The 19,706-nt window shown below is 43.2% G+C and overlaps 1 protein-coding gene and 1 pseudogene across 8 annotated transcripts in view; both read right to left on the bottom strand.

Annotated features, from left to right (window-relative positions):
• The window catches only part of TBCD (tubulin folding cofactor D), a 572,945-nt gene that overhangs the window by 352,058 nt on the left and 201,181 nt on the right, over window positions 1-19,706 (bottom strand). The window lies entirely within an intron of this gene.
• LOC138152624 (endophilin-B1 pseudogene) lies at window positions 14,528-19,331 on the bottom strand (annotated as a pseudogene).

Raw genomic sequence — 19,706 nt, forward strand, 5'->3', positions numbered from 1 at the left:
TGTGTGTGTGTGTGTGTGTGTGTGTGTGTGTGTGTGTGTGTGTGTGTTTTGTGGTTTTTTGGGGCCTGACCTCTCAGGTCCCATTAGGTCAGACATCTAGGAGGCTGTTTGGTTATGTTGGACAACATGGACCTGGATGCAGCTTCTGAAGAATAGAGGGCAAGGACACACACCCCATCCAGAAGTGTAAGCCAGATTCTTTCAATTCTCTTGGTGATAGGGAATAGGGAAAACTTTTTTGTCTTGTTTTGTTTTGTTTGTTGTTCGAGGCTTACTCCCAAACCTTCCTTTATGGAGGAAGGGACTTTTAGGCTCTACGCCCTTAGCTCCCAAAAGTTCGTCTTTGGGTTGTCTTTTACAACATTGGGGAAAATTTCATTTCTCTGGAGAACTTAAGAAGAAAAAGTTGGTGGGTTTTTTTGCAACATTCTTTTGACTTGGTATCACCTAGGGGACATGAATCATGGCCGGGTTTGGGGACTTTAAAAAATAATACTCTTGGGGCGTCTAGGTGGCACAGTGAATAGAGCACCAGCCCTGGAGTTAGGAGGACCTGAGTTCAAATCCAGCCTCAGACACTTAACAAAAAAACTAGCCATGTGGCAAGTCACTTAACCCCAATTGCCCTACCTTCCTCCCTCCAAAAAGCAATAATAATAATAATAATAATAATAATACTGTCTAGCAGTTAGAATTATATTGTCACAGAGAAGGAAGATGGATAAAAGTTCCCTACTTAATGGCCTTCATTGAACTTTCTCAGAACAAGGTTCTCAGGAAAGATTGAAGCTAGAGCCCCTCCACAAAGGGGTAACAGGGATCAATTAAATGACCCACTTCCTATGGCTTAGGCCCTAGCCCCTCCCACCTCAACAACTCCTGCTCAGGTCCCAGTCACAGGTCTCCCCGAGGCAGGTCCCTCACCCTCTTCCCTTTGGTCTCCCTTGCCTTTTCCTCTAGCCCAACACCCCTCGTTTCCTGCCTCCTACACCATCCATATCTCCTACCCTGAATCTCACAGCATGGCCCCCTCTCTCTCAGGGAACCCTGCTCAGGTCCCAGCCACTGGTCTTGCTGAGGTGGCTCCCTCTGTAGCCCCTCCCCCTGAGGAAACACCCACTCAGGCCTCAGGCCCTACCCCCATGGCAGTCATCTACTCTTCTGACCCCTTCCCTGACTCAAGTGCCGGCTGACCTTTCCCCTTGCCAGCCAGATCCCCCAGTCTTGCAGTCTGATCCAGTTCCGCCAGCACCCCTTAGTTACTCCCTTACAGGAAGTGGGACTTGCAATCTCCCTTCCCAAGCCCCTGTCCCCACAGTACCTCAGGACTTTTACCCTTAAGGGAAGTAGTTGTGACAGGATCCTAATAAAGCTGCCTCCAGCCCTAATATTCTAACTTCATTATAAGCCTGGCCCACTGCACCTACCTAGCACCAGCCCTCCCCCTGTGCCACAATGTCCTAACTTCTTTGTATATGCCTCACTGCTCACTAGAACAACAGGTGTGTCCCTGAACTCTTAGTTCCCACAGAAACAGCAGGTGTGTCCATATGATGGGAACCTAGCTACTGCGTCTACCTGGTCACTGTCTCCAGACCCTTTCCCTCAAGAACAGGTGTGCAATCACAATCACATCATCCATCTAGCCCAAGACAGAACCATAATATCTAGCCAGCTGGAGGGCAGAATGAGCAGAATGTTTAACTACCAAACCATAGCTGGGACCCCTCCTCCATTACCTAATCCCTTAACAAACCCTTCCTCTATTATCTAATCCCTTAATAAACTCCTCCTGCCTTTTTAATATTAATGATATTCCTCTATTCTATGTAAATTTCTATTGTGTAACGGTATCTTACCCTATAAAAATCCATCTTGCTTTCTCTAAAATTGCTGGTTCCTCTTGGAACTTAGCCTGCTTCACAAGAGGCATCAATCTCAATAACTGCCTATACTTGGATTAGAGGTGGTCTGACTCTTAATTGTTTGAGATGGTTCCACCATGAGGCATCATGAAAATGCAGCAGTTTTGGGTGGACAGAGCCCCCACCTCAACAGTTTTGGGTTTAAACCCCATCAGTTGTCTCTGGTGGGAGAACTAGATTGTGTGCCCCATTCTTCATTTCAGATCTCAAATTAAAGAAAAATGCAGGAAGTTCTCTGAATTTCCAACAAAGTTTACTGAAGGCTTTCAGGACATATCCCTACAATTCCAGTTTTTCTTGGGGCGATTTGCATATACTCTTCTCTACCTGTTCCACTGAGGAGGAGAATCTAGGAACAAGACCAAAAATCTGGGGATCCCTTGACTAGCAAAGGCCCCAGAAAATGCCCCCCAGGAACAGCTGTTATTCCCACTAGTGACCCAGGATGGGATTAGGAAACCCATGAAGATAGGGAGAAAAGAGACCATATGGTACTTTGCCAGTTAGAAGGCCTAAGAACTGCATTTCAAAAGCAAGTAAATTATAAGAAAATTAAGGAAACTCCTCAGACAGATGAAGAAAACCCTTTTTCTAGATACACTTGTAGAAGCTATTAAAATGTATACAAATTTAGATCCTGACTCTATAGAAGGGGCAGCAATTCTTAACATGCATTTCATTAATCAGTCTACCCCAGATATTAGGAGGAAACTGCAGAAATTGGCAATGGGAACCCAAACACCTCAGGCCCAATTGATGGAGACGGCCGTTGGAGTCTTTAGCAACAGAGACCTGGTTGCAGCAGAGGAGAAAGAATGAAGGGAATGAACCAGAGACAGAGAATATGCTCGATTCTTGGCTGCTGCCATGGTCAGGAAAAGCCCCTCCCCTTGGAGGAAGCCCAGTCACTTGGGCAGGAAGAAAACCTGCTTTCAATGCCACAAAGAGGGTCATTGGTCCAAGGATTGCCCCTTGTTATGGAATACGATTGTGCTGTAACAAACGAGGAGCAGATGGACTTCATATTTACCTGGAGAGGTTTATACAAACTGATGCTGAATGAGAAGAGTAGAACCAGGAAAAATTTGTACATAATTACAGACACAAGGTATGTGTGATGACCAACTTCGATAGACTGGACTCTTCTCAGCAATGCAGTGATATAAGTCAATCCCAAAAGACTCATGATGGAGAGAAATGTGCACATCCAGAGAAAGAACTAGAAAGAACTGAGTTTATATCCAGATTGAAGGAAACTACCTGATCTTTTTCCTTTTCTTGTTTGGTTTTATGTCCTCTTTACCATTTTTCATTCCATCTGATACAATCCGTCTTTATAACCTGACTAATGTATAATGTGAAAGTATTTACAGATCCTACACTTGACTGTATGCCGACATGGGGGAGGGGAGGGAGAGGGACAAAATGTGAAACTCAAGGAATAATGGAATTGAATCTTGTAAACTAAAAGTAAACAAACAAATTAATTTTTAAAAAATAAAAAAAACAAACAAAATAAAAAAGCAAAAAAAAAAACAGATTTGCAAAGAGCATTATAAATATCTTTTTTGATCCTTATAACAACCCTGGGAATTAGGTGCTAGTGTTATCATACCATTTTACAGATGAAGAAACTGAGGCAGACAGAAGTTAAGCAACTTGCCTAAGGTCCCACACCTAGAAAATGTCTGAATTAGGATTTGAACTGAGAGATGTACATCATGTATATTGCATAGTTATGGGTATGATAGGAAAGAAAGCAATATGGAAAATAAAAATAATTTTGATTAAATGAAATTCAGAAGATTCTGAACAAATGAAATATATATATATATACAGAGTAAGGAAAGTGGTCTCACTAATAAGATAAACAGAAATCAAAACAACCTTTAAGTTTTACCTCACTACCTGCAAATTCACAAAGACAACAACAGCCATGTTACAGAAAGATGGGCCTATTAATGCATTGTTGTCTGAGTTATGAATTAGTACAACCATTCTAGAAAGCAATTTAAAATTATAAAATAAAATGGTAAAAAAAGTCCATTTTTTAAACGAACAATCAAAAAAGCTGGGTCCAAATTCAGCTACTTTTCCCTCTTAGTTCTCTTTAATATCAAATAGGTCAAGGCAAGTTTCAGCCATTAGATCTGTTTATAATAAATCCAGCTTCTGAGCTATGCCAATGTTGCAGCAATATTCTACATATGTAGTTTTTTTACCCCATTATAGAGGGAAAAAAATACTACTAAAATCAGAGAATTTCAGAGCTGGAAGGAATCTGACTGTCTAATCATACACAAAAGAACAATGAAAAAAACACTGGAAAAAATTGATTAGACTAAAAATAAAAGCAATGTAAATGAAGTCGTCATACTAATAATGGTAAAGAAGAGGATTCTATCTGTTATATTCAAAGGTAGACAGATACAACATCCTCACTTGCACAGGTGTGTGAAAAAGAAAAATCAAAAGAGAGAGGATTCCAAGAAGATAGTGGAGTAGGTCAGAAAATTCCAAACTCTCAAGATTTTCAGATTTTCCCCCACAAAAGAGTATAGTACCTTAGGGTGAACAAAGCATAAGTAGAGATAAATAAGAACAGGGGCACAACCAGGGTCTGCCTGGGACAATTTGAGAAGATCAGAAGGAAAATTCCAGGATAAGATTTGGTCCCAGTGAAGCAGAAACACCTCCAGGCTAGGTTCTGTTTTAGCAACAAGCAGCAAGTCTCTTAAATAATAAGAGTCAGTTATTAGTTAGTTGATTTTAGATGCTACCTTGGCCCCAGCCACCAGAACTTTTACCCCCAGGATTTACTCCCCAGTGATAGAAGTTGGGGCTCTGAGCCTGGGAAGATCTAGAGAAACTTTGCTGACAAGGAACACCAGACCCATCTGTGCTTCAAAGAAGGAACCAGCATACACCCAGTGAGTGGAGAAGCAGTGGGGCAGAAAGCCCCGGCTGCAGACACTTTTATATAGGTAGGAGGTTTGTCACTGGCTCCAGACTGGAGGGGAGAATTGAAAATCTGGGGCAAGAGGCATCATTTTCCATACCCCAAGGCTAGAGATGTTTGCAAAAATTAAAACTATTACCACAAAAAATGCACAGACAAGGGAGAAAGAATCCAACCATAAAAAGCTATTATGGGAATAGAGATGAACACAGTTCATCTTCGGAGGAGGACACTGAAGTAAAGAAACCTCCAAGAGTAATGTCAAATGGTCACCCGCTCAAAAAGAATTTTTAAAAATATCTTTAAAAGAACTTTAAAAATCAAATGACAGAGGAGGAAAAATTTTTTAAAAAGAGAGAAAATAATTCAAGAAAACAAGAAGTATATGAAAGGAAAGTCAACCAAGGAGATCCAGAATCTTTTTTTTTTTTTTAATTTTTGGCTTTTTGGAGGGGGAGAGAAGGACAATTGGAGTTAAGTGACTTGCCCAAGGTCACAAGGAGTTTTTTGTGTTAAGTGTCTGAGGCAGGATTTGAACTCAGGTCCTCCTGACTCCAGGGCCAGTGCTCTATTCACTGCATCACCTAGCCACCCCTTGAGATCCAAAATGTTAAGGAAGAAAATGACACCTTGAAAATTAAAATTGGGCAAAGTAAAGCCAGTGAAATTATAAGAAACCAAAAGATAATTAAACAAAATATGAATAATGAAATAACAGAAGAGAAAGAGAAACATCTTATAGGACAAACAACAGATTTGGAGAATAAAGAGAAAATATAAAAATAATCAGACTAACTGAAAGTTATGATCAATAAAAGAATCTTGATACAATACTACAACAAAAAATTAAAGACAACTGTCTGTAAACATTCAAACAAGGTGGGGGGGGGAGTAGAAATAGAAAAAAATTAATTGATCAACACTTAAAAGAGATTCTATGAAGAAAACTCATAGGAATATCATAGCCAAAATTCCAAAGCCCCCAGCTTCAAGATAAAATATAAAAAGCAGCAAAATTAAAACAATTTAAATATGATGGTGCCACAATTAGAATTATAAAAGACCTAGCAGCAGAGAAATTATTAAAGGACTGCAGGTCTTGGAACACAAAGAGCAAAAGAATTGGGGCTCTGCCTGAAACTCATACCTTCCAAAGTTAAGTATTAATTATCCTGAAAGAAAAAAAAAATAGGGACGTGATAAACTCTCAGACTTTCAAGATTTTGTAAAAGAAATCCTGAATTTAAGAGAAGATTCAACCTACAAGAACCAAGGGAAATTTAAGGCACATATAAAGACTAATTATAAAGGATGAATAAGGACAGACTGCTGACTTTTTAAATATGCAAAATGCAAAATGTATGTAAGATTCTCATTAACAATTGGGTAGCTCAAAAGAAAGATTAGTGTAAAACAGGATGATAGAAAGAAGATTGAGCACAACTCCACCCTTCCCTCCCCCAAGTGATCCATGAGCAGGAATTTCAGCCTAGTTTGGTAAAATCCCTGCCCCAGATATTTCTCCATTCTCCCTCCTGCTGGATATTTCTCCATTCTTCCGTGTTCCCTGCGCCCCCCTCTTCCCCCCAGATATTCCCCATCTCCCACCCATTCTAGGTTCCCTGTCCCTCAGCCTAGGCCGGATATTTCTCCATTCTCTCCCCCGCCCCACATATTTCTCCATTCTCCCCCCTGCTGGATATTTCTCCATTCTTCCCTGTCCCCTGCACCTCCTCACCCACCAGATATTCCCCATGTCTGCCCATTCTAGGTTCCCTGTCCCTCAGCCTAGGGTAAACTTTGCCAGCTCGGAAAATTCAAAAATACACTGTCAAATCACTGATTGTAGTCTCGGCTTACATAACCTGACTCACTTTAAAAACCGGCACTGTTCATGCCAACTCACTGTCTGATCTGGGTATGTGACCCCAGCAGTCCTGCGGCAATAAAATCCACTTCCAAATTTTACTCTCGGGTATGTTTTGTTTCGCTCCTCTCAGCTCACCATAAATTGGAGGCCTGAGCAAGATCTGCAGTGTTCCAAGGCACCGCAAAGATCCCCGAATAAGAAGAGCTCTCGGCCTCAGGAGGTAGAAATCTGCTAAAGGGACTAGCTCCTGAGGATGTTCCAGGGCCCCAGGTCTCAAGGAGGGAAAGATTGCACCTGCCTCCAGACTTCGACTTCCTCCTCATTTGGACCTTTTGTGGATCCCGGACCTCCAGTTTGGGGGTGAGTAAAATTCTGTCCTGTTTCCTGGAAGGGGGAGGGCTAGACGTAGCCATCTGGGCAGGGGGCATCTCCTCCCCAGGCAAAGCTCAGGACATCGTGCCTCTTGCCTGTAAGAGGTCTGCTTAATGTCTATTTGTCTGTCTTTTTATGTGTCCTATCTATTCTATGTTCATAAAGTTTTGTCTTATCCATTCTGTGTTCATAAAGTTTTGTCTTGAGCTCATTTGCGTAAAACCTCCCTGTTTTTATTCTGCAAAGCAGGTATTTGAGTGCCTATCAGACAAACACCTTCAAGGAAGCTTTTCTGATTTCCACTGAGAAGATATATTTGTTTATAAGACTATACTTGTTTGTCTGTCTTTTCATCCTATAACATGGGAGGTTCAACCAGTACATCAAAAACGCCCCTGGGTTGCATACTAAGGCATTTTAGAGTAGCCTATAAGGATGGAGCAGATAATGGGGTCCCCTTGAAGAAGAAGAAAGTCATTTCTTATTGCATGAATAGTGGCCCACATTTGGGGTGGGCTGGCCCCTCAGGGAAGTTTCAACAAGCAAATTATCCAATCAGTGTGGTGGGCAGTCACAGGGAATCCAGGACATCCAGATCAGTTCCCTTATATTGATGTCTGGCTAGACTTCCTCACCCGTCTCCCTCTCTGGCTTAGGAACTGTTCTTTCAAAAGGGGTATCCGGATCCTTGTGGCCCACCCGCTCTTGGACACTCCTAAAACAAAACCTCCCACAAAAGTCCTACAGGATTGTAGCAAGGAGCATAAGTCCCACCACCTTACAACCCTCCATCTCCTCCCTCCGCCTCCTCTCCTGACTCCTCAGGGCTTCCAATCTCGAGTCCCCTTTCGACCCGGCACTGTTCATGCCAACTCACTGTCTGATGACACACCCAGATTAGGGCAAACTATCAGCCCCCAGAAGAACCCTCTTCTGCTTCAGCCAGTCTTCCCCTCAGGAAATCCATTAACCCAGAGGGAGTCCCCTTCCTAGTTTGTGTTCCCTTCTCCACTTCAGATATTTACAACTGGAAAACTCAGAATCCCCCTTTTTCAGAAAAACCTCAGGTTCTTATTAACCTCCTTGAGTCTGTCTTCCAAATGCATCATCCCACATGGGAGGGCTGTCAACAGCTCTTAACCACTCTATTCACCACTGAAGATCGAGATAGAATTAAACAGGCAGCCAGAAAAGCTGTGCTGGGCCTTGAGGGTGGGTGGGTCATTGGAGGAACAACAAGAAAAGGTCAAGGAAGTGTTTCCCTCTTCCCAACCTTCTGGAACCCTAACACTTCTAGGAGAGGCATTAGACACCTACCACTAATACCTCCTCCAGGGCCTAAAAGCAGCAGCTCGAAAACCAAATAACCTGACTAAGGTTTCCAAGGTCAAACAAGGGTCCCAAGGATCCCCTGGAGCTTTCTTGGAGCACCTGTATGAGGCTTACAGAACTTATACTCCTATTAACCCTGAGGCTCCCAAAAATGCCCAAGCCCTAAATATTTCTTTTGTTTCCCAGTCCGCCCCTGGAATTAAAAGGAAACTCCTGGCAATTTCTCCACAAACCCTGCTGTCCCCAGCTTCTATCTTGGTCACCATGCCCCTAGCTTCCGAGTTTCTACTCCACGAAACCACCCCTCCTTCTAATGAATCCCCTTTGTTAACAAGCCTCCTTGAACCACACCCTGGGGTGTGGGCAGAGACCAACCCCTCTGGCCTAGCCTCTCATCATCCTCCTGTGGTGGTGCAGCTCCTTGCTACAGCCTCCCCTGTCTCTGTCCGACAATATCCCATGTCCTCCGAAGCCCATAGAGCAATCTCGATTCACATTTCCTGGCTGCGGGAGGCAGGATTTCTAGTACCCTGCCAATTCACATGGAACTCTCCCCTTTTACCCATCCCAAAACCTGGCACTTCTGACTTTAGTCCATTCAGCATCTGCAAGAGGTCAACAAGCGGGTAGAGACTATTCACCCAACTATTCCAAACCCCTATAGTCTCGTTAGTCTCCTTCCCCCTTCACATTGCGTCTACACTGTTCTGGATCTCAAAGATGCTTTCTTCACTATTCCCCCGCCCCCGCTAGTCAACTCCTTTTTGCTTTCACCTGGATAGACCCTGAGGGTAGGTATTCCAGCCAGTTAACCTGGACACTCTGCCCCAGGGTTTCAAGAACTTCCCTACTGTCTTCTATAAGGCCCTCTATAAGGACCTTATCCCCTTCCGCAAATCCCACCCCTCTTGCTCTCTAATTCAGTATGTTGATGACCTCCTCCTTGCAGCACCTACTGAAAGTGCTTGTTTGTCTACCACCTCCGAATTTCTTTCTCTCTTGCAGTCTTCGGGTTACTGAGTGTCTTCTAAGAAAGCTCAAATCTGTCTATCTCAGGTCACCTCTCTTGGTTACATTCTCTCAGGGGGCACTCAATCCGTTTCCCCCTCCTGAATCCAAAGCATTCTAGATTTATCAACCCCAAAGACTAAAAAACTGGTTCGAGAATTTTTGGGTACAGTAGGTTACTGCCGGCTCTGGATTTTGGGTTTTGCAGAAAATGCGAAACCTCTTTATTCTGCCACTGCCAGAGCTGGACCCCTTTCCTGGTCGGGCCCAGAGCAAAAGGCTCTTGATACCCTTAAGGCCGCCTAGGCCTCAGCGCCTGCCTTAGCCCTACCTGATATTTCCAAGCCTTTTCATCTTTTTGTTGCTGAATCTAATGGTGTGGCTAAAGGAGTCCTCACCCAATCCCTGAGCCCCTGGTGCCACCCTGGCGCCTATCTTCCCAAACGTCTCAATTTAGTGGCTGCAGGCTGGCCCCCTTGCCTCCATGCCATCGCTGCAAAGGCCCTCCTTGTTAAGGAAGATGATAAGCTTTCCTTGGGTCAGCCCCTTTCCATCTCTCCACCCCTCATTCTGTAGAGATTCTCCTCCATAGCGATCCTACCCACTGGCTCTCTAATTCCCGACTAACCCAATACCAGGCTCTCCTCCTAGATCAGCCTCATCTGACTTTTTTAAAAACCTCTGTTCTTCACCCTGCCACTTCACTCCCTGACCCTGAACCTAGTACACCCTACCCCACTGTCCATGATTGCCTGCAGGTCATTGATCAGGTCCAGGCTGCGAGACCAAATCTCACTGACACACCCCTGCAGGACCCTGACCTAATTCTCTTCACTGGTGGCAGCAGTTTTATGTACGCACAGATACGCAGGGCTGATACAGTGGTAGTGTCCTCCCCATCTCTCTTGGTCCTATAGTCATCCCCCCTCCCTCCTGGGTCCTCTGTCCAATGTGCCGAGCTCATCATTCTGACCCAGGCCCTCTGCCTCTCAGAGAGAAAGTCAGCTAACATTTACACTGATAGCCTTTGCCACAGCTCACGTCCATGCCACTATCTTCCATGAACATGGTCTCCTGACTGCAGCCAGCAAGGCTATAAAGAACTGGGCCGAAATCCTATTTCTTCTTGACTCTGTCTGGCTCTCCTCCCGCGTTTCCATCATTCATTGTCCAGCCCATCAAGTGAGTGATACCCCAGAGGTGGTTGGGAACCAGGCGACAGATCGGGCTGCCCGCCAAGCTGCTGTGTCTTCCCTTTCCCCAACTGTCTGTTCCCTTATGGAAACACCCATTTTTCCCTCCTATTCTAAAATGAATGATTCCTTTGCCCATAAATCAAAAGGGAAAAAGGAGGAGTCAGGTTGTGGCTGCTCCCAGGAGACTGCCTCCTAGTCCCTGAGGCTCTGGGGAGGGAATGGATAAAGCTTTTACTCCAGACTACTCACCTGGGGGAAAGAAAACTCCTCTTGAGAGAAAGGTACTATAATCCCCATCTAAATGAGCACCTATCTAGCATAGTTGCTGCAAGACATGTGCATGGGGAAATTCGAAACAAAAAAAACCAGGACCAGTAGGGGTCAGAGTAAGAGGATTACAGCCAGGGGAACACTGGGAGGTCAATTTCACTGAGATAAAACCACATGTGCAGGGCTACAGATATCTCCTAGTATTGGTGGACTGTAAGGGTTATGGGATTTAAAGATCTTCCATGCCCCACTGGACTTGCTGACGTGGCAGGAAGGGGTGGGGCAAAAGGAAGCGGAAACCAAGCTAGAGTTCCTGCAGTAACTGGCAGTGGTGGCGAGGGCGGCAGCAGCAGCAAGAGGCAGCGGCAGCGCAAACCTCTTTTTGAGTCAGCCAGAATTTCTGCTAAGGACTCCTGCTGAGGACTGCCAGGAGCCGGAGCTGCTGGGAGCACGCTCCCTGGACGCTGGGTGGTTGCTGTGAGTGGGGAGAGGAGGACCTTTGCCTGAGGTAGCCTGTTCTGTTTTAAAGGCTTGAGAATGTGGGTGCTTTCTACTTTATCTACCTGTGCCAATTTCATAACTACTCTGATGGCTTTGACTTTCTGGTTTTGGGACTCAGTCTTTTGGTATTTTAATAAATGTTCTCTCTTTATCCCCCATATAGAAAGCCAGATATATCTTGTGATTGATAACATCAGCATATCTGTAATTGCTGTAGGCATTGTGAATATTGCATTGCTGATATATGGACACATTCTCTGGGTGGGTAGAAGCATTTCCTGTGAAAAATGAAACAGCCCTAACAGCAGCAAAAAAAACTCCTTAAAGAAACTGTCCCTCGGTTTGCCTCCCCATGAGAACTGGGTCAGATAATGGACCAGCATTTGTAGCCAAAATATCACAAGCAAAAGCTTTAGGGATTACTTGGAAATTACTGTGCATATCGGCCTCAGAGCTCCGGGCAGGTGGAGAGGACGAACAGGACTCTGAAGGAGTTTCTCACCAAGCTTGTCCTGGAAACCCAGGAATCCTGGGTCACACTTCTACCACTGGCCCTGCTCAGAAGCAGATGTACTCCCAATAAATTAGCACTGACCCCATTTGAAATTATGTTTGGAAGACCACCACCTATTCTTCCTCTAATCTGGGAAGACCTAAACACTGAAATCACTAACTCTTCCTTCATCAAGTTCCTACAGGGTCTGCAGGTGACTCAGAAAAAACTCATCCCCTCAGTACAAGCCACCCTCCCAGTCCCAAGCTCAGCCTCAGCACACCCATTTCAACCTGGAGATTCTGTGCTGGTAAAGAAATTCACCACTACGGTCTGGAGCTGAGGTGAAAGAGGCCACATGTCATGATCCTCACTATACCCACTGCTGTCAAAGTGGACCCTATCCCTACCTGGCTCCATTATACCAGAGTGAAGCCTGCTGTCACCTCAAAATGAAAAGCAGAAGTCCATGAGGACCCCCTAAAGCTAAGATTTATATGATCCTCTTCCTGATCCTCTACAATCCCCATGGACCCAGACCAAGCTATACCTGGGTAGTAACCACAGGAAATGGACAATCCTGGACTTTCCAGAAACCAGAACACAAACAGTTCCCCCTCAACTCCCTATCCCCCCGAACTAGACTATTTGGGGGCCCCCGAGCAGATACAGACTACCTGCTCTGTTCAGACACAGGATGCCCAGGCCCCTGTGCTTGTGTTACAGCTTACCACCTCCCCTCTTCTAGCTCCAGTGCCTCCTTGTGCTACAGGGCAGGCGGTAGTGGGAGATCAGACCCGTTGTTCCGAATCCATACAATCAGGTCTGACCCCTGGCAACCCATGCTCAATCTCACCATTCAAAACCCCCAGGACTCCACAGAGTCCCGTCTCTCCGGTCCTGGGACCCATTGTCCCTGTGTGAGGGACCCTGGTCCCTCTGGATGAGGAGGAGGATGAGGCACAGATGGGAAAGACAGTGGTCCTGACTGTAACCAAGAAGCTTCCAGTACCCCTACCAGTACCTCACCCCATTGGCCCTATAAGGGACTTGGCCATCCCTGCCCTAAAAGGGAACCCTGATGTCCAAATCATAATAACAGCTGTCACCACATGGGCCCCAATCAGGTCATATTGCCCCCCGCCATCTTCAAAGATCCAGGAATCTCGCAATTATCAGGTTCCCTTATTTACCCTACTGTCAGTTGTTCATAAAACACTTAACAGCTCTAACAGCATGTTGGGAAAAGACTGCTGGATCTGTGTTGAACCCCAGCCTCCTTACTATGTAGGGGTGGCACTAAATGGTCACCCCTACTTCCAACAGAGAACTGTGAGTGGGACCACCCAAGGTCAACCTCGGGGATGTACAGGGAACAGGTTTCTGCCTCATATCATCCAGCACTCCTTTATCCAGCTCTTGGTATAGCTCAATTTGTGGACAAATCCACAAGATTCAGGCCTCTAGCTCAGACTACTTCCCTGCCCCTCTAGGAGCCTGGTAGGCATGCCATGATGGCCTTACCCAGTGCGTCTCTGCTACAGTGTACCTCAGAAAACAACAACACATTGAGGGCCCCCTGTGTAACCTAGTGGCCATAATTGCCTGGGGTCACCCTTCTCCCAGGTGAACAAGATTGGCATTACTTTTCCCCAGAAGGGCAACTGAGCCACCACTGAAAGCAGGCAGTATCACTCCTCATTCCCATCTTAGTGGGCTTGGGCCTTGTGGGTTCTGCAGTGACCGAGATGGCAGCCTTGATTAAGGGGGAGGTCAACTATCAGGCCTTAAGTACACAGGTAAATATTGGCCTCTCCTACATATAACAATTCATCTCAGCCCTGGAAAGACAGATGGACTCTCTGGCAGAGGTGGTTCTCCAGAAACGCAGAGGCCTTGACCTTCCTTTTCTTAAACAGGGTGGCCTGTGTGCAGCCCTTGGTGAGGCTCTTTGCTTCTATGCAAACAATTCTGGAGTGGTGCAGGAGAGTCTGAAGTTGGTATGCCAGAATATTGCTAATACACAAAGGGAGTTGGCAAAGTCTGAGAACTGGAATCAGTCCCTGTTCCGGACATCTCCCTGGCTCACTACATTGGTATCAGCCTTGGTTGGTCTTCTCCTCCTCCTGACCATAGCCTTGATTGTAGAACCCTGTCCCATTAATCACTTTCTACAATTTGTCAAGTCCTGTGCCAACTCTGTTAAAATGTTAATTGTCAGGGACCCCCACTACCAGACTTTAGGAACAGAAATGGGTAACCTGGATGTGGCCCCAGCCAGGTCAAAGGTTTGATATACCTACAAAGAAAAGCAGGGAATGTTGAGCACAACTCCACCCTTCCCTCCCCCAACTGATCCTTGAGCAGGAATTTCAGCCTAGTTTGGTAAAATCCCTGCCCCGGATATTTCTCCATTCTCCCCCCTGCTGGATATTTCTCCATTCTTCCCCATCCCCTGTACCTCCCCACCCACCGGATATTCCCCATCTCTCCCCATTCTAGGTTCCCTGTCCCTTAGCCTCGGGTAAATCTCACCAGCAAGGGAAATTCAAAAATACACTGTCAAATCACTGATTGTAGTCTCAGCTTACGTAACCTGACTCACTTTAAAAACTGGCACACTGTCCATGCCAACTCACTGTCTGATCGGGGCATGTGACCCTGGTCCTACAGCAATAAAATCCACTTCCAACTTTTACTCTCGGGAATCTTTTGTCTTGCTCCCCTTGGTTCAACAATAGGATGGGGGAGAGGATAAGGGAGGGCTCTTTAGAGAGGAAAGTGAGGGAACAGGTAAAATGGGGTGTGTAAAAGGGTCTTTAGATTTATCGGAATGGGAGGATGGGGAGAGATACTTGGAGGGGGCTAGGTAAGTAATAGGAGGGCAAGGTGGTAGGTAGAAATAAAGTAGAGGAGGCAGGAGGGATAGGAAACAAGAGACAAGTACAAACATGAAAACAAAGATCAGGAGTAGTATTTGTTTGGGAAAGTATATGTCTACATTATGTGTATGTGTGTGTATGTGTGTGTATGTGTATGTGTGTATGTATATGTATGTGTATGTGTGTATGTATATGTGTGTATGTGTATATGTGTGTATGTGTGTGTGCATGTATGTGTATGTGTGTATGTATATGTGTGTATGTATATGTGTGTATGTGTGTATGTATGTGTATGTGTATGTATGTGTATGTGTGTATGTATATGTGTGTATGTGTATGTGTGTATGTATATGTATGTGTATGTATATGTGTATGTGTATGTATACGTATATGTATATGTATGCATCTATGGAGAAACACCTAAACTTTATTGTAGCTTTCAGAGGTGTGGGGGAGGGAAAAAAAGAACAAAGTAAAAAAAGTACACAGCAGAGAACAAAAGAAAACTTAAAGGAAGCAAAGAAAAGCAATTCTCAATACAATGTATATTATTTATCATAAAGGCTTTCTTGAAATGAAAATTTATTGTTACATATTTTGAATCCTCTCTTATGTTCTGCTATGCACATGAAGTGCTTTTTTTTCTTTGTATTTAAGTTTCAATATTTACATTTATGATGTGTTTTTGTTTCTTTTCTCTTCTATATTTGTGTTCTGGCCATTGAATTTAAAATAAAATTTTTTTAAAAAATATTAAGTCAAGTGCATATAACCCAGTTCTATTAACAGTGAAAATTTTCCTTTTCTCCTCAATGTTTTTTCTTGTTCTTTCCTCCACATTAAATAGAAAACTAACTTTAAAAAAAAAAAAGAAAAAAACACTAGACTAAAAGTGAGCAGACATGTGCTCTAGTCCTGGCTCTGGCTACTTATTATTCATTCATTCATTCATTTATGCTTTTTGGAGGGGCAATTGGGGGTAAATGACTTGTCCAAAGTCACATGGGTAGTTAAGTATTAAGTGTCTGAGGCTGAACTCTGGTCCTCCTGACTCCAGGGCTAGTGCTCTATTCACTTCCCCACCTAGCCGCCCCCTCTGCAATGTGCAATACTGTTCAATTGTCTTCCCCTCTCTGGGTTTCAATTTCCTTCAGGAAGTAGACTACTTAATCGCTAAATTCTATGAGTCAAATATATAGCTTTCTGGAAGGCAATTGGAGTTAAGTGACTTGCCTAAGGTCACAAGGCTAGTTTTTTTTGTGTATTTTCTTTGGTCAGATCCGAACCCAGGTCCTCCTGACTCCAGGGGTGCTCTATTCACTGCACCACCTAGCCACCCCAAAAGATGATTCTTTTTTAAAGTATATGACAGCAAATCCTAAATTTTCAGGATCTTCAAAAGCAAGGTTGTGAAGTCAAGATATGTTCACGCTTAGGAAAAAAAAGTGAGCAACTTGAGAAGGCAAAGTTCTCTATAGATACAAGTACTGTTGTAATCATTTTATTTATGCATAATTGAATTTGATTTTCCTTCTAAATATATATTAATTTTCTGTACAATATCTGGAAAAGGGCAGTTTCAAACAATCTTTTAAAAAGTACCCCTTTGAAGTCAAAGTTCAAATTCTATAGGATGGAACTTTAAAAGCAGCAGGGATTGTACCAAAAATGTCTATAGAATGTAATCTCACCAAAGCAACCACCAATTCTATAAAGAGATTTAACCTCCTAAAACCAAATTGCTGACTCATTCTCTCCCCTCCCAAAGGCAATTTTTTCCAGTCTCTAAACTAAGAGAATGTTTTTGTATTACACTAAAGGCAACAAAACTTACTAACATTTATTGCAAACATCAAAAACTCATTTCACAGCAATTGTGCTAATTTTAAATCTATATACGGAAGTATAAGGAGTAGGTGTAATGAAAATATATTTATTGTCACCCTAATCATAGTAAGAAAGCATAGGAAGCTTCAGGTTGCTGTATCCGACACACCTAACTAAACTAGATAGCTCATGCGGTGGTGTCATCAAGAGAAATTTTAATCAAGTACTTTCACAAGCAAACCTGAAATTCAAGTAAACTGGGATTCCCCTGTTGATTCTGCTGCACACGTCCCCACTGAAATGAACCACCCTAAACTTTAAAACAATAAGGAATAGTGGAGCCTGCAGAAATATAAAACCTGGCAAAACCAGGAAGGCAGAAAAAACATGTGGCAACAATTTTAACATGTTGAAGAAATTTCCTCATAGGCACATTTTACTTTACGTTACTGCCTTGGTCTCAGGCCATATACCAAGTCTAAAGGTCAAAGACTCCACATGGGTGGTTCTTTTTTATGCACATAAGTGACCAAGAAACCACATCAATACAGCCAGAGGCTACCAGGAAGCTGAATCAAGGAAAGCATAGTTTGAGCCTTACCCCACCCATAGGTCAATCAAGTCTCTTGCTTTGTTGCCAAAGAGGGAAAATCTAGCTTAACCTAGATAGGTGGGGAGATATAAATACTGGATCTATCATACCCAAGGTCTTACTGAAAAGGCCTGTGGTTTATCTATATTGAATCAGGTACTCCAATGAAATAATTTCAAAATATTTAAAATATTACACATTCATTATTAAATTGAGTATCTACTAGGAATTCAGGGCTGCTTCAATGTTTGAAAAACCATACACATAAGAAATTAATAACACAATGAATAGACATAACATAATTACATGAAGATTCATAAAAAGCATGACAAAATAAAACATTTTTTTTGTTTTAAAAATAGGTAAATAAAAAAAAGAGACAGCCTTATATGTAGGGGAAGTAGGTGATTTTAAATGTCGCCACCTATGGTTTATTTCTTTAAAGATGAGGAGAGGGAGAGAAAGAGAGATTCCCTTTGGATCCCCATTCAGTAACACCAATGATCTCTACTATGTAACTTTTCTAAAATTCTATTTGAATAGAATATATCAATACTTAATATATGTACCTAGGGAAATGAACTTTTCTGCTACTTATCATTATTTAACTAGGTGCATATATATATATATTTTTTTTTTCAATTCACAAATTTATTTTACATAAAAGAAAAACCTTCCATTAGTGAAAAATTCAGTAGAAAACAGACCTGCTTTCAATCTAGTTTACTCAAAAGTAGAATCCGCTTGTTAGTGAAAACTTCAGTAGAAATAGAGAATCCTGTAAGAAAACATCCTTGGCACGAAGTAAAAAGCTCTTAACACCAAATCTGAAGCAATGAAAAATTTACCATGCAACATTATTGGCAGAAAAGCCTAGTTCTAATGTCTGGTAGTTTCTGAGTCTCTTTTAAGACATTAACATGGAAGACACTTAAACCTGCTTTACATAGTTCATCATTTATAAATATCATGTCATAACTGGTAGTCTGGATAGAGGCCCCGACTTAGTTGAGCAGTTCTAAGTAAGTAATTGATAATTTGTTCTTCTGATTTCCCCTTTCACCCATCAGCCAGTCTGAATCCATACCAACGATACTGTACACTGTGATCACCTCATCTGCGAGAAGTGATAATTCACTACTGTTTGCAGCATCATAATCATAGAGAACCCTGGCTTTCCTACTTCCACTGGATTCCTTTACGTCACTGAGGGAGGGAGTAACAATTGTGCTACCTGTTGAAGGCAACAGAGAGCAGGTAACTAGGGTTGATGAGGAAGTGGAGGCATTTGACACGGAAGTTGTGGAAGCCTGATTGTTGTTAGATATGAAGGCAGATGGAAAGCTCCCAAGTTGTTTCTGCAGGTCCAGCATGTACTGGTAGCACTGAGCATAGTAAGTCCTTTGAGCTTCCACAAAGTCATTCAGGCAGCAAAGATGGTGGGCATGTGTACTGCTGATGCCTTCCAGAAGGAGTCTGTAGTCTGGTAATCTCTGCTTGACGGTCAAATTCACTCTGAGTTATTCTTAATTCTTGTTCAGCTGAGGCTCTAGTCTCTGTAGTTTTTGCCTTTTTCAGTTGGGTCTGTGCTGCATCCAAATCAAGTCTCTTATTTGGCAGTAGTTTCTTTTCTTTAGCAATTGTTTTATAATCTCCTTCTATAAAGTTTCTTAAAGGAGTAAGAAAGTTTATTGCCAACGTATGAATCAGTTCTCTGTCTGCTGTTCCAATTCATTTTTGTGTTTCTCCGCATTACCATACACAGTTCCAGGGCCAAACTCATTCCCTGCATCAATCATGTATTACCCTAAGAGCTCTTGGTTGTTTATATGACTTGGAGCTTTTCTATCCAACTTCTCATAAACAAACTCTTCTATTCTAGCATTGGGATTTGGCTGCAACAGCACCTCTGTTTGCTTCATAATTTTTTCTGTCCACTGTTTGGTGCATTCAGCTTTACTAAGAAGGTTCTCTAAGTGAGCATCCAATTCAGTCTTCTCTGCCTGACCAAGCTTTTCTTCTGTGAACTGCACCGCATGGCTGAGGAAGGTGCCACGTCCACTGCCAGCTTCTTCACTTTGAAGTCCATGTTGCTCACACAAGGCCGCGGCCGAAGCCGGAGCCGGAGCTGCTTCTGCCACCTCACAGGGAGCGGGGAGAGCTAACTAGGTGCATATATTAAGTACTGATATTATTTTACTTCCTATGGTCGCTTTGCAGTATGGTGTAGTTTTACTATTTATCTCTTTTAACTACATACACTTTTACCACTGCCTTATTTCCTTCAATCTACTCTTACTATACATTTTCTTCTGACTCTTACCCTCTCTTTTTAAGAGGAAGATGATAGCAGTGAAAAGAAAGAAGTGTACACTTATGCTATAGGGTCATATTCCACTGTTCCTCCTCTCTTTGCTTTCAACTACATCATTAGTTAAGTATCCAACATTCAAAAGTGAAGAGGTTTTCTGTTTGTTGG

Source organism: Petaurus breviceps, unplaced genomic scaffold (assembly GCF_028583685.1).
Source record: "Petaurus breviceps papuanus isolate PSGF00001 unplaced genomic scaffold, PetGlider_PUasm1.0 90925, whole genome shotgun sequence".
Lineage (NCBI taxonomy): Eukaryota > Metazoa > Chordata > Mammalia > Diprotodontia > Petauridae > Petaurus > Petaurus breviceps.